We start from the raw sequence: 11,777 nt of genomic DNA, 5'->3' as shown, positions 1-11,777 counted from the left end.
CAACTCAGAATTACTTTAACCCAGACAAGGACATGGGTATTACTGCCAGCTTATTTAAGTCTTTTAGAAATCGGGTAGGCATTCAGAATTAATCCAGCATATGTGTAGCTGGACGGAGCCTTCAATTTAGAGCATTCTCCGCGCTTGTGCAAATATTGGTTCTCTCTTCTCCCACAGCTGTGCCTAAAAAAGCCGCCCGCCGTGTCACACGCAGGAGGAAAAAGAAGTCGGCTTGCAAAAAAGCAAATGCAGCCTCATGCTTGGCTGTGCTTAGAAGGAGCCCTGGATGGATGGTTTGGGCCCCAATTAACTTGCTGGCTGTTTGCCAAGCAGCCTAGCTTGCTATCCCCACTCCATCCTTCCTTCCTTCCTTTCTTTCTCTCCCTCCCTCCCTTTCTTTCCCCTTTTTCCTTCTTTTTTCTCCTTCGGAGTCCTCCAGTCCTCTCTCCCTTCTCCTTCCTTCCTTCCTTCCTTCCTTTCTTTCTCTCCCTCCCTCCCTTTCTTTCCCCTTTTTCCTTCTTTTTTCTCCTTCGGAGTCCTCCAGTCCTCTCTCCCTTCTCCTTCCTTCCTTCCTTCCTTCCTTCCTTCCTTCCTTCCTTCCTTCCTTCCTTCCTTTCTCTCCCTCCCTCCTTTTCTTTCCCCCTTTTCTTTCTTTTTTCTCCTTCTGAGAGTCCTCCAGTCCTCTCTCCCTTCTCCTTCCTTCCTTCCTCCCCCCTTTTCCTTCCTTTCTTTTTGACTCTTCCATTCCTTTCTCCCTCCCTTCCTTCCTTCCTTCCTTCCTTCCTTCCTTCCTTCCTTCCTTCCCCCTTTTCCTTCCTTTCTTTTTGACTGTCTTCCGTTCCTCCCTTCCTCCTCCCTTCCTCCTTCCTTTCACCTTTTTTTCCTTCCTTTCTCTCCTGACTGTCCTCCACTCCTCTCTCTTCCTCCACTCCTCCCTCCCTCCCTCCTTCCTTTTTCCTTCCTTCCTTCCTTCCTTCCTTCCTTCCTTCCTTCCTTCCCCCTTTTCCTTCCTTTCTTTTTGACTGTCTTCCGTTCCTCCCTTCCTCCTTCCTTCCTCCTTCCTTTCACCTTTTTTTCTTTCCTTTCTCTCCTGACTGTCCTCCACTCCTCTCTCTTCCTCCACTCCTCCCTCCCTCCCTCCTTCCTTTTTCCTTCCTTCCTTCCTTCCTTCCTTCCTTCCTTCCTTCCTTCCTTCCTTCCTTCCTTCCTTCCTTCCTTCCTTCCTTCCCCCTTTTCCTTCCTTTCTTTTTGACTGTCTTCCGTTCCTCCGTTCCTCCTTCCTTCCTCCTTCCTTTCACCTTTTTTCCTTCCTTTCTCTCCTGACTGTCCTCCACTCCTCTCTCTTCCTCCACTCCTCCCTCCCTCCCTCCCTTTTTCCTTCCTTCCTTCCTTCCTTCCTTCCTTCCTTCCTTCCTTCCTTCCTTCCTTCCTTCCTTCCTTCCTTCCTTCCTGCCTTCCTTCCTTCCTTCCTTCCTTCCTCCCTCTCCTCCTGTCTCTCCATCCACTCTTCCCTCCCTCCCTCCCTTTTGTCCTTGCGTGCTTGAGAGAACAAAGCCATTAAATTAATTGAAAATTACAGACATCACAAAAACGGTGACCTCTGGATGGGAGGGGGTCGTTTCTCCACCCTGGTGATGTCTCCCTTGGGCTACGTGTGCACAGCCCTGAATGCTAATTCGTTTATTTTCACTTATAGCCTCCCAGGACTGAAGGTCCAATTAAACTGGGAAATCTAAAGCCCGCTCCAGAAGATGAGACTGGCCCACCTCTTCCAGGCTGGGGCCAAGAAAATGGTTAGATGTTTCGAAGTCACCAGTGGCTTCTTTTGATCTGAAGCTGGCTTCTAGGTATCAAGGACCACAAAAGCCTTCGGTTATCACCACATTATTATTATTGGTTAATCTTCAACTCGATTCACAATCTAGGACTGGTAAGAACTTCAATAGTTCAAGTCCTAACCAAGGACCTAAGAGTTGGTGTTGTTGTTGTTTTTAATGTTTGGTTTAGGCCACAGGCCTGCAACCCGCGGCTCCGGAGCCACATGCGGCTCTTTCAGCCGTCTCCTGCGGCTCCCAGTCCTCTGCCATGTGCAGTCCAAAAAAAAAGTGGGACTAAAAAAGTTCAACCAATCAATGCAAATATGCAGGGTAGGTGCATATCTCGCCTTGGCTCCACTCTTCAGTCAAACCCTGTTCTGCGCATGCGCGCATGTACGCACATGCGCACACATTTTTTGCGGCTCCCAGATTTTCCTTTTGTGAGGGAACCAGTTCCGAGTGGCTCTTTCACTGTTTCAGGTTGCTGAGCCCTGGTTTAGGCACATGGAGCCATCTGCAGAAGGGAGATATTTTTTTAAAAAAGTAAGATGGCAGCTGCCTTTTTCTAGCCTTGTCCCTGTTTAACGCAGGGACAGTTTGCTGGCTAGTTCCTTCATTGGAGTATTATTTGTTTCTTGAATCAGAATAGAGCTGGAAGGGACCTTGGAGGTCTTCTAGTCCAGCCCTCTGCTTAAGCAGAAGATCTTATCCCATTTGTGATAAGTGCCTGTCCAGTCTCTTCTTAAAAGCCACACAACTTCTGGAGGCAAGCTGTTCCACTGGTTAATTGTCCTCGCTGTTAGGACGTTTCTCCTTAATTCCAGGTTGCTTCTCTCTTTGATTAGTTCCCATCCGTTGTTTCTTGCCCTATTTTAATCTTGGTGTCAAACCAGGGGTCTTCAAACGTGGCCCTTTTATGACTTGTGGACTTCAACTCCCAGAATTCCTCAGCCAGCGTGCTGAGTTGAAGTCCACAAGTCATAAAAGGGCCACGTTTGAAGACCCCTGTGTTAAACTCTGCTCATCTTGGTGCTGCTTGCTGGCGAGGCCGTGTTTTCGTCTTTTGGTTTCCTTTGGGGCTTTTGAATTGTCTCTTTTGAATGGTGTGTAGATGTTGTTTATCTCTATGTGTCTGTTGATGGCCCCCTTTTCTCAGGGCCTCCATGAACTCTCCAGTAATTTTTGGACTTGGCTTGGTTTAGGATGCTCAGAGTTTTCCAGCTGAAACTGTGGTTACATCTGTCCATGTGCCTGGCTGAGGAATTCTGGGAGTTGAAGTCCACAAGTCATAAAAGGGCCACGTTTGAAGACCCCTGTGTTAAACTCTGCTCATCTTGGTGCTGCTTGCTGGCGAGGCCGTGTTTTCGTCTTCTGGTTTCCTTTGGGGCTTTTGAATTGTCTCTTTTGAATGGTGTGTAGATGTTGTTTATCTCTATGTGTCTGTTGATGGCCCCCTTTTCTCAGGGCCTCCATGAACTCTCCAATAATTTTTGGACTTGGCTTGGTTTAGGATCCTCAGAGTTTTCCAGCTGAAACTGTGGTTACATCTGTCCATGTGTTGGGCAATTAAGGAGTTTTCAGCATGCCCTGTGACCTCTAGTTGGTGTTCATGTATGCACTTTTCTAATCTTCTGTCTGTTTAAGCACTTGAGCACTTGAAGCATCACACATCTGGATGTAAGCACTGTTGGATCGCTGCTTGAACAAGTCCTCTTTTAGGCAACGACTTTTAACTAGCTGTTGTTCTTCTGGGTTGTTGAGAAGCACTGTATAATCCATGGGTGAAGAAAAGGAACAGACAAATCTATAAGTAGAGAGGAAGACATGGAAATGGGAATGCATGCATGATAAATACAGTTAGTCCTCAGCTTACGATCACAATTGGGCCCAGAATTTCTGTTGCTACGTAAGAGACCTGCTCAGTGAATTTGGCTCCAGGTTACAACCTTCCTTGCCACCGTTGTTAAACGAATCACAGCAATTGTTCAGTTAGTAACAGGATTGTGAAGTGAATCTAGCTTGCCCGTTGACTTTGCGTGTCAGAAGGTCCCAAAAGGGGATCACATGATTCCGGGACCCTGCAACTGTCATAAATAGGAGTCAGTTGCTAAAAATCTGAATTTTGATCCACGGGACCACAGGGATGCTGCAATGGTTATAAATGTGAAAATTGGTCATAAGTCGTTTTTTCTCAGTGCTGTTGTAACTTTGAACGGTCACTAAACAAACTGCTGTAAGTTGAGGACTACCTGTACTTGGAAGCTAGAGTACGGCAGGGAAGAAAGGGAAGTGTTTAAACCAGGGATAGGCAACCTTGGTTCTTTTATGACTCGCGGACTTCAACTCCCAGAATTCCTGAGCCAGCCATGCTGGCTCAGGAGTTCTGGGAGTTGAAGTCCACTAGTCATGAAGGGGCCAAGGCTGCCTACCCCTGGTTTAAACCATAGTTTCCCAAGCTGGGCAAATTGAAGGTGAGTGGACTTCAACCCCCAGAATTCTCAGCAATGGCTGTGGTAGCTATGGAATTCCGGGAGTTGAAGTCCATCTACAGGGAGCGCTTCACAAATGAGGCCCAAATTCCTCTTGCTAAGCAAGACAGTCCTTCAGAGAGTTTTGTCCCATTTTGCGACTTTTCCTGCCACCGTTGTTAAGCGAATTACTGCAGTTGGTAAATTAGTAACACAATTATTAAGCTTCCCCATGGACTTGGCTTGTCAGAAACTGATCACATGACCCCGGGACACTGCAACGGTCATAAATACAAGCCCGTTGGCAAGCAAGTGAATTCACGTGACCACAGGGATGCTGCAGCGGCCACAAGTGTGAAAAACGGTCGTAAGTCACTTTTTTCAGTGCCGGTGTCACTTTGCCTTGTCCAGGGATAGGCAGCCTTGGCTCTTTTATGACTCGTGGACTTCAACTCCCAGAATTCCTGAGCCAGCCATACTGAGGGGAAAGGGAGAGTTTCCAAGCTGAGCCAGGAATTCTGGGAGTTGAAGTCCACGAGTCATAAAAGAGCCAAGGTTGCCTACCTCTGGCCTAGTCCCACCAAGCGAACAGTTGTTAAGTGGAGGATTATGTGTGAATAAAAGAGAAAAAAACAAAGCGATGGACTCAAGAAGTGCGCAGATCCCATCCACAGCTCGCTGACAGCCTGTGATTAAAGATTACCATTCTTTCTTGCTTTTAAAATTCTAATTCCAGGCCTCCGCTGTCTCTTCTTGGCAGCCCTTCTGAAATGGATTTGACAAGTGCACGCTCTTTTTGGCAAAGAGGGGCACGATGTGAGGAACAGATCTGAAAGTCAGCGTCCCCCAGTTTCCTCTTTCCCACATATAAAAACAGATGTTTGCTTAAGAGAGGAAGATTGTAAGGTCCTCAGGCTCTTGGCATCTGGGCTTGTAACGTTGCCCTAGAGCGGGGGTAGGCAACCTTGGCTCATTTATGACTTGTGGACTTCAACTCCCAGAATTCCTCAGCCAGCATAGGGAAACTTTGGCCTCTTCATGACTTGTGGACTTCAACTCCCAGAATTCCTGAGCCAGCATGGCTGGCTCAGGAATTCTGGGAGTTTTAGTCCACGAGTCATAAAAGAGCCAAGGTTGCCTACCCCTGCCCTAGAGCAGTGTTTCCCAACCTGGGTGACTTTAAGATGCGTGGACTTCATCTCCCAGAATTCCCCAGAAGTCCACAAATCTTGAAGCAATACTGACTGTGGGATTTTGGGAGTTGAAGTCCACACCTCTTGAGGCATGCTAGCCGGGGATTTCTGGGAGTTGAAGTCCAAACATCATGAAGCTTGTTGGCTGGGGAATTCTGGAAGTTGAAGTCTGCATCTTGAAGCAAAATTGACTGTGGGATTCTGGGTGTTGTCTGTACATCTTGGAGCATACTGGCTGGGGAAGTCTGGGGGTGAACTTCACACAACTTGACGCATGCTGGCTGGGGAATTCTGGGAGTTGAAATCTATATCATGAAGCATACTGTCTGGGGATTTCTGGGAGTTGAAGTCCAAACATCATGAAGCTTGTTGGCTGCGGAATTCTGGGAGTTGAAGCCCATACAACCTAAAATTGTCAAGCATGAGAAACAATGCCTTAAACAAACTTAACCCTGGCGCATTGCAACTTTAAGCCACTGCTAAAGTCTGTACTGTAGTGTTTTTCCACTCTTATTTTGCCAGGTACCTTGGATGCAACATTTAAATTTTTTCCGCAGTGCCTGAATCGATGCTGTACAAGGGCAATCTGTGAAATTCGAAGAGGCAAACCATCTTCAAATTTCACTTGCTGTTCTGTGAAAAGCACAAACAGATTCAGGAGACAATGCCAGTGTCAGAGCCGGTTCCACTCTGGGTGAAACATCAGGGTTTATTTGCTAAATTATACCAAGGAGGGATGTGATAATGAAGGGCTTGGCAGGATGGCTAAGATGCTTGATAAAAGGAAATGCTTGTAATTAAAGTTCGCAACTGGCTGGCATCAATGTGATGACTGCTAATTTAAGATGGTTTTAAAAGTGAACTGGACAAATTCAAAGAGATCCGTCTCTCAGAGGCCTCTCATCGTAATGACTGTTTATCAGCTTGGGAATCAAAATAATCCTTATGTCAAGGCTGCTAACATTGGATGTTTTTCCATTGACAACAGATGGAAATGTAGCCATTTTTCCCTTTCGCTTTTAGAGTTAGATGATGGTGGGAGGGGGAGATTTGAATGAGAGTCCAGCTAGACATAACAACACTAAACTTAGCCTGAGAATCAAGGTTACTGAGCCCAGAGCTGATAAAGAATTGGCGGGCTGGAGAACTGGAGAGGAAGCCCGTGCTTCAAGCTAATTGGGGAATGTGATTTATGACTGTTAACTGAAGGAGGGAATTGTGTTTTGATACTATGAGCCCAGGGGAGGGGAATTCAGTTTTTGGCTTCGATTATGTAAGTGCCAATATTATGCTACTCGAATAAAAGATCCTTTAAGGTAAACAATGCCACAAAGTTCTTTTGAAGAGTTTCATCTGTCAGAACCACGACACCTTAAATCTGAACCATGGATAAGAAATACAAGTAGTCCTCGATGTTACGACCACAATTGAGCCTAAAATTCTCTATTGCTAAGTGAAACGTGTGCCAAGTGACTTTTGCCCCCAGTTTGCCTCTTTTCTGGCCACAGCTGTTAAGTGAATCGCTGCAGCTGATAAGTAAGGAACACGGTTGTTACATGAATCTGGCTTTCCCATTGACTTTGCTGGTCAGAAGTTCACAAAAAGTGACCCCCGGGATGTTGCAATTGTCATAAATTGTCATGAGTCAATTGCCAAGGGTCTGGATTTTGGTCCCATGACCATGGGGATGCTACAGTGGGTGTTAAGTGTGGAAAAACTGTCGTAAGTCACTTTTTCGGTGATGTTGTAACTTTGAACACTCCCTAAGTGAACGGTTGTATGTCGAGGTATAGTATAAGTTGAGGTATAGCAGGGGGTCTTCAAACTTGGCCCTTTTATGACTTGTGGACTTCAACTGCCTGGCTGAGGAATTCTGGGAGTTGAAGTCCACAAGTCATAAAAGGGCCAAGTTTGAAGACCCTTGAGTTATAGGGTCACCTGCTAGAGCAGAGGGTTGGACTAGATTACCATTTCAACAAATGACTGTCCAATCTCTTCTTAAAGACCTCCAGTGATGGAGCACCTACAGCTTCTGGTGGCAAGCTGTTCCACTGGTTAATTGTCCTCACTGTTAGGAAGTTTCTCCTTAGTTCCCTGTTGTTTCTCTCCTTCATTAGTTTCCATCCAATTGTTTCTTGTCCTACCTTCAGGTACTTTTCAAATAAGTTGACCCCCTCCTCTTCTTTGTGGCAGCCCCTCAAATACTGGAATGCTGCTATCATGTCTCCCCTAGTCCTTCTTCTCTCTAGACTGGCCATTCCCAAATCCTGCAACCGTTCTTCATCTGTTGTAGTCTCCAGGGCCTTCATCATCTTAGTTGATGATTAAAGATCATATCTGATGGATGTGGTCCGTGTGTGCTTGTTTCCATTTCATTGTATTAAATAAAGGTAAAGGTAAAGGTTCCCCCGCACACGAGTGCTAGTCGTTTCCGACTCTAGGGGCCGGTGCTCATCTCCGTTTCAAAGCCGAACAGCCAGCGCTTGTCCGAGGACGTCTCCGTGGTCATGTGGCCGGCATGACTAGACGCCAAAGGCGCACGGAACGCTGTTACCTTCCCACCGTAGTGGTCCCTATTTTTCTACTTGCATTTTTACGTGCTTTCGAACTGCTAGGTTGGCAGAAGCTGGGATGAGTAACAGGCGCTCACTCTGTTACGCGGCACTCGGGATTCAACCCGCCAAACTGCCGATCTTCTGATTGACAAGCTCAGCGTCCTAACCCACTGAGCCACCGCGTCCCTATTGTATTAAATAATTCATCATAAATAAAAACCGCAGAACTTAATTACGGTGATTACAGTAGAGTAATTGGTTTGTTTTCACGTTAGAATCTACTTTCCCATTTTTATTAGTGCTCTAAAATTGATTTACTTCGTATGTTCCAGCTGCCCCTTGGATTCCCATGATATCAATTTTAGTGTAGTCTGGCTTGACCAACTTGGAAAGCCTTGCAACATACAAACATGCTAAATAAACGTTTCTCCAGACTGAGCTTCCACAAGCCTACTAGCTCAGCCCTTTGTCATCTGGGATCAGAGTGTACTGACAATACTCCTCAATCACAACTCTGCATTCATTGCCCATTCAAGGTTATTTCCAGCAAATTCAAGAGATCTTTCCAAGAGGTTTTTTGGGGTCAGGCAGAAAAAAAAAATCATTTACAGATATTGTGCAGGACATGTTCTGTCTTCTTTCTGACAAAAACAAAATTGTTTAGTAAGCTGGGCTCTGAGTTTTGGAACTTCTGGTCTCTTACTTAGCAGCCCTACCTAAAAGCCAGAAGTATCATGGTTAACAGGGGCTATCTTGCAAAAATCTAACAGATGGGATGGACAAATCCTTAACTCCAGCTACCGTAAAACTAAAGCTGAACAAGTCAGAAGAAATGCTTCAGATCTTATGCGAGCATAGCACCTCCCAGCTGCTTCTGAAAGCAACCATCTCTTCTTCTTTTTTTAAGCTGTCCGTGCAACTCTGAAAAAAGATGGGCTGCTTGAAGAGTTGTTTTCAATAGCTGACTCATTAAAACAGCCCCATCGCTTTGTTTTAAGTTGATGTAGAAGTCTGAAAAGAGATGGGGCCGCTTGAAGAGTTGCTTTCATGAGCTGACTCATTAAAGCAGCCCCATCGCTTTGTTTAAGCTTGGGTACAAGTCTGAAAAAAAGGCAGGGCTGGTAGAAGAGTAGTTTTCATGGGCCGACTCATTAAAGCAGCGCTGTCTCTTTGTTTAAAATCATGTGGAGGTCTGGAAAAAAAAGAGATAGGGCTGTGTTAAGTGGCAAGTCCAAAGCAGCTCAGGCACAAGTCTGGGGGAAAAAAAGGGGGCTGCTTGAAGAGCTGTTTTCACCAGCTGACTCATTAAAGCAGCCCCATCTTCCTGTTTTAGCTGATGTGGCGATGTGAAAAAAGATGGGGCTGCTTGAAGAGCTGTTTCCAGTGAGACGACGCTTTAAAGCAGCCCCATCTCTTTGTTTAAACTCATGTGGAAGTCTGGGGTGGGGGGAAAAGAGATGGGGCTGTATTAATTAGCAGCAGGTCCAAAGCAGCTCTTCTGAATCATTCCCAGGCGCGCACAGCTCCCATATAAACCCATAATGTGTTTTGACAATCCCCGCTGTACTAGGACACACAAATGAATTAGCATGCATCTCTCGACACATTTCAGCCATTGCAGCTGATGAGATGGGTTTATCCTCTCCTCTGCTGAAGTACAAATGACTCAAAACTGGGTGGATTTGTCACCTATGTGCCTTGGAGTTGCAGTGATGCCATAATAATAATAATAATAATAATAATAATAATAATAATAATAATAATAATAATAATAATAATAATAATAATAATAATAATAATAATAATAATAAGAAGAAGAAGAAGAAGAAGAAGAAGAAGAAGAAGAAGAAGAAGAAGAAGAAGAAGAAGAAGAAGAAGAAGAAGAAGAAGAAGAAGTTGGAAAGGACCTTGGAGGTCATCTAGTCCAACCCCCTGCTAAGGCAGGAAACCCTATACCATTTCAGACAAATGGCTGGCCAGTCTCTTCTTAAAAACTTCCAGCGTTGGAGCATTCACCGCTTCTGGAGGCAGGTTGTTCCACTGGTTAGTTGTTCTAACTGTCAGGAAGTTTCTCCTTAGTTCTAGGTTGCTTCTCTCCTTGACTAGTTTCCATCCGTTGCTTCTTGTCCTGCTTTCAGGTGCTTTGGAGAATAGCTTGACTCCCTCTTCTTTGGGGCAGCCCCTGAGATATTGGAACACTGCTATCATGTCACTCCTCACTCTTCTCTTCGTTAAACTACACATACCCAATTCCAGCAACCGTTCCCTATATGTTTTAGCCTCCAGCCCCCTAATCATCTTTGTTGCTCTTCTCTGTACCCTTTCTAGGGTCTCGACATCTTTTTTAATTTTAATTTTAATTTTAATGATAATGTTGAATGTCAGAATTAGCCATTGGAGAAGGACTCTACAGAAGCTCCTCAACCTACGACCAGAATGGACCCCCAAATATCTGTGGCTAAAAGTGAGGCTTTTGTGAAGTGAATTTTGCCCCATTTTAAGACTTTTCTTGACGCCGTAGTTAGGTGAATCGCTGCAGTTGTTAAGTTACTAATACGGTTGTTAAGTGAATCTCCCCGTTGACTTTGCTCACCAGAGCAAAAGGGGATCACATGATGCCAGGATACTGCAACCGTCATAAATGCGAGTCAATTGCCAAGCATCCGAATTTCGATCAGGTGACCCCGGGGACGCTGCAACAGTCGTTAAGTGTGAAAAACAGTCACAAGTCAGTTTTTTCCAGTACCGTTGTAACTTAGAATGGTCACTAAATGAACTGTTGTAAGTTGAGGACTACCTCTGTTGACACGGGGAAGCATCTGTTCCCCTTCCTCTTCCTCATTCTCCGAAAGGGACCCTGAGTTTGGAATTTCTCTCCAAGAGGAAGAAATAGCAGGAGGAAAATCGCAAGATTGGGGCGTAGCGCTCCGGCCTTAAGTGTCGGCCAGCTTATCGATTTATTTAAGAAGTTAATAAGCTGCCCCAATCTGTTTATACCTCTGGGCGGCTTCCAGAATACCAAATTTTTTTAAAAAACAAAAAAAACAATAAAAACAAAGAACGACGACATCCGAAAGGAAGAGAAAAAATTCCACCGTCGTTTCCCAGACCGACAATGGACAGGTGACGCGGAAAGACGTTTTTTTGACGACATTAGAGACAGAGACAGGATTATTTTTTAAAAAAAGGAAGAAGACCCTCTCCCTTTATAGTTTTATGCAAATGAGAATGGATGTGATTGGGTGCAGCTGCCCGGCATTTCATTGGGTAATGACAAGAGCAATGTAGGTCGTCCTCAACTTTACAATCGTTCATTTAGTGACGGTTCGAAGTTACGATGAAAAAAGTGACTTTTCGTTTTTCACACTTATGACCGTTGCAGCATTCCCCAGTGGTCACGGGATCAACATTCGGACGCTTGGCAACCGACATGTGTTTATGACGGTTAAACGGTCCCTGTGATCACCATATGTAACCTCCCCAGCTGGATTCTGACAAGCAAAGTCAATGGGGGAAGCCAGATTGACTGAACAACTTAAAAACCGTGGCAAAAACCATCATAAAGTGAGGTGCCAGTCACTCAACAACCGCCTCACTTAACAATGGAAAAATTTGGCTCAGTATCGGTCGTAAACGGAGGATTTATGATTAAAGACTAAAACATATGGAGAACGTCTATGGAGATTCTCCGTCATCGAGTCATGGTTATCCCAAAGGTGCTTTTTTTCAGGAGCCAAGTGGACT

The 11,777-nt window shown here is 45.2% G+C and overlaps 1 protein-coding gene across 1 annotated transcript in view; it reads left to right on the top strand.

The window, feature by feature from the left end:
• Nucleotides 1-11,777, top strand: part of GAB2 (GRB2 associated binding protein 2) — a 141,059-nt gene that overhangs the window by 74,745 nt on the left and 54,537 nt on the right. The gene's annotated exons all lie outside the window — the stretch shown is intronic.

This window comes from Vipera berus, assembly GCF_964194415.1.
Source record: "Vipera berus genome assembly, chromosome: 4".
Classification (NCBI taxonomy): domain Eukaryota; kingdom Metazoa; phylum Chordata; class Lepidosauria; order Squamata; family Viperidae; genus Vipera; species Vipera berus.
The sequence above is the reverse complement of the archived record's forward strand: the minus strand, read 5'-3'. Positions and strand labels throughout refer to the sequence as shown.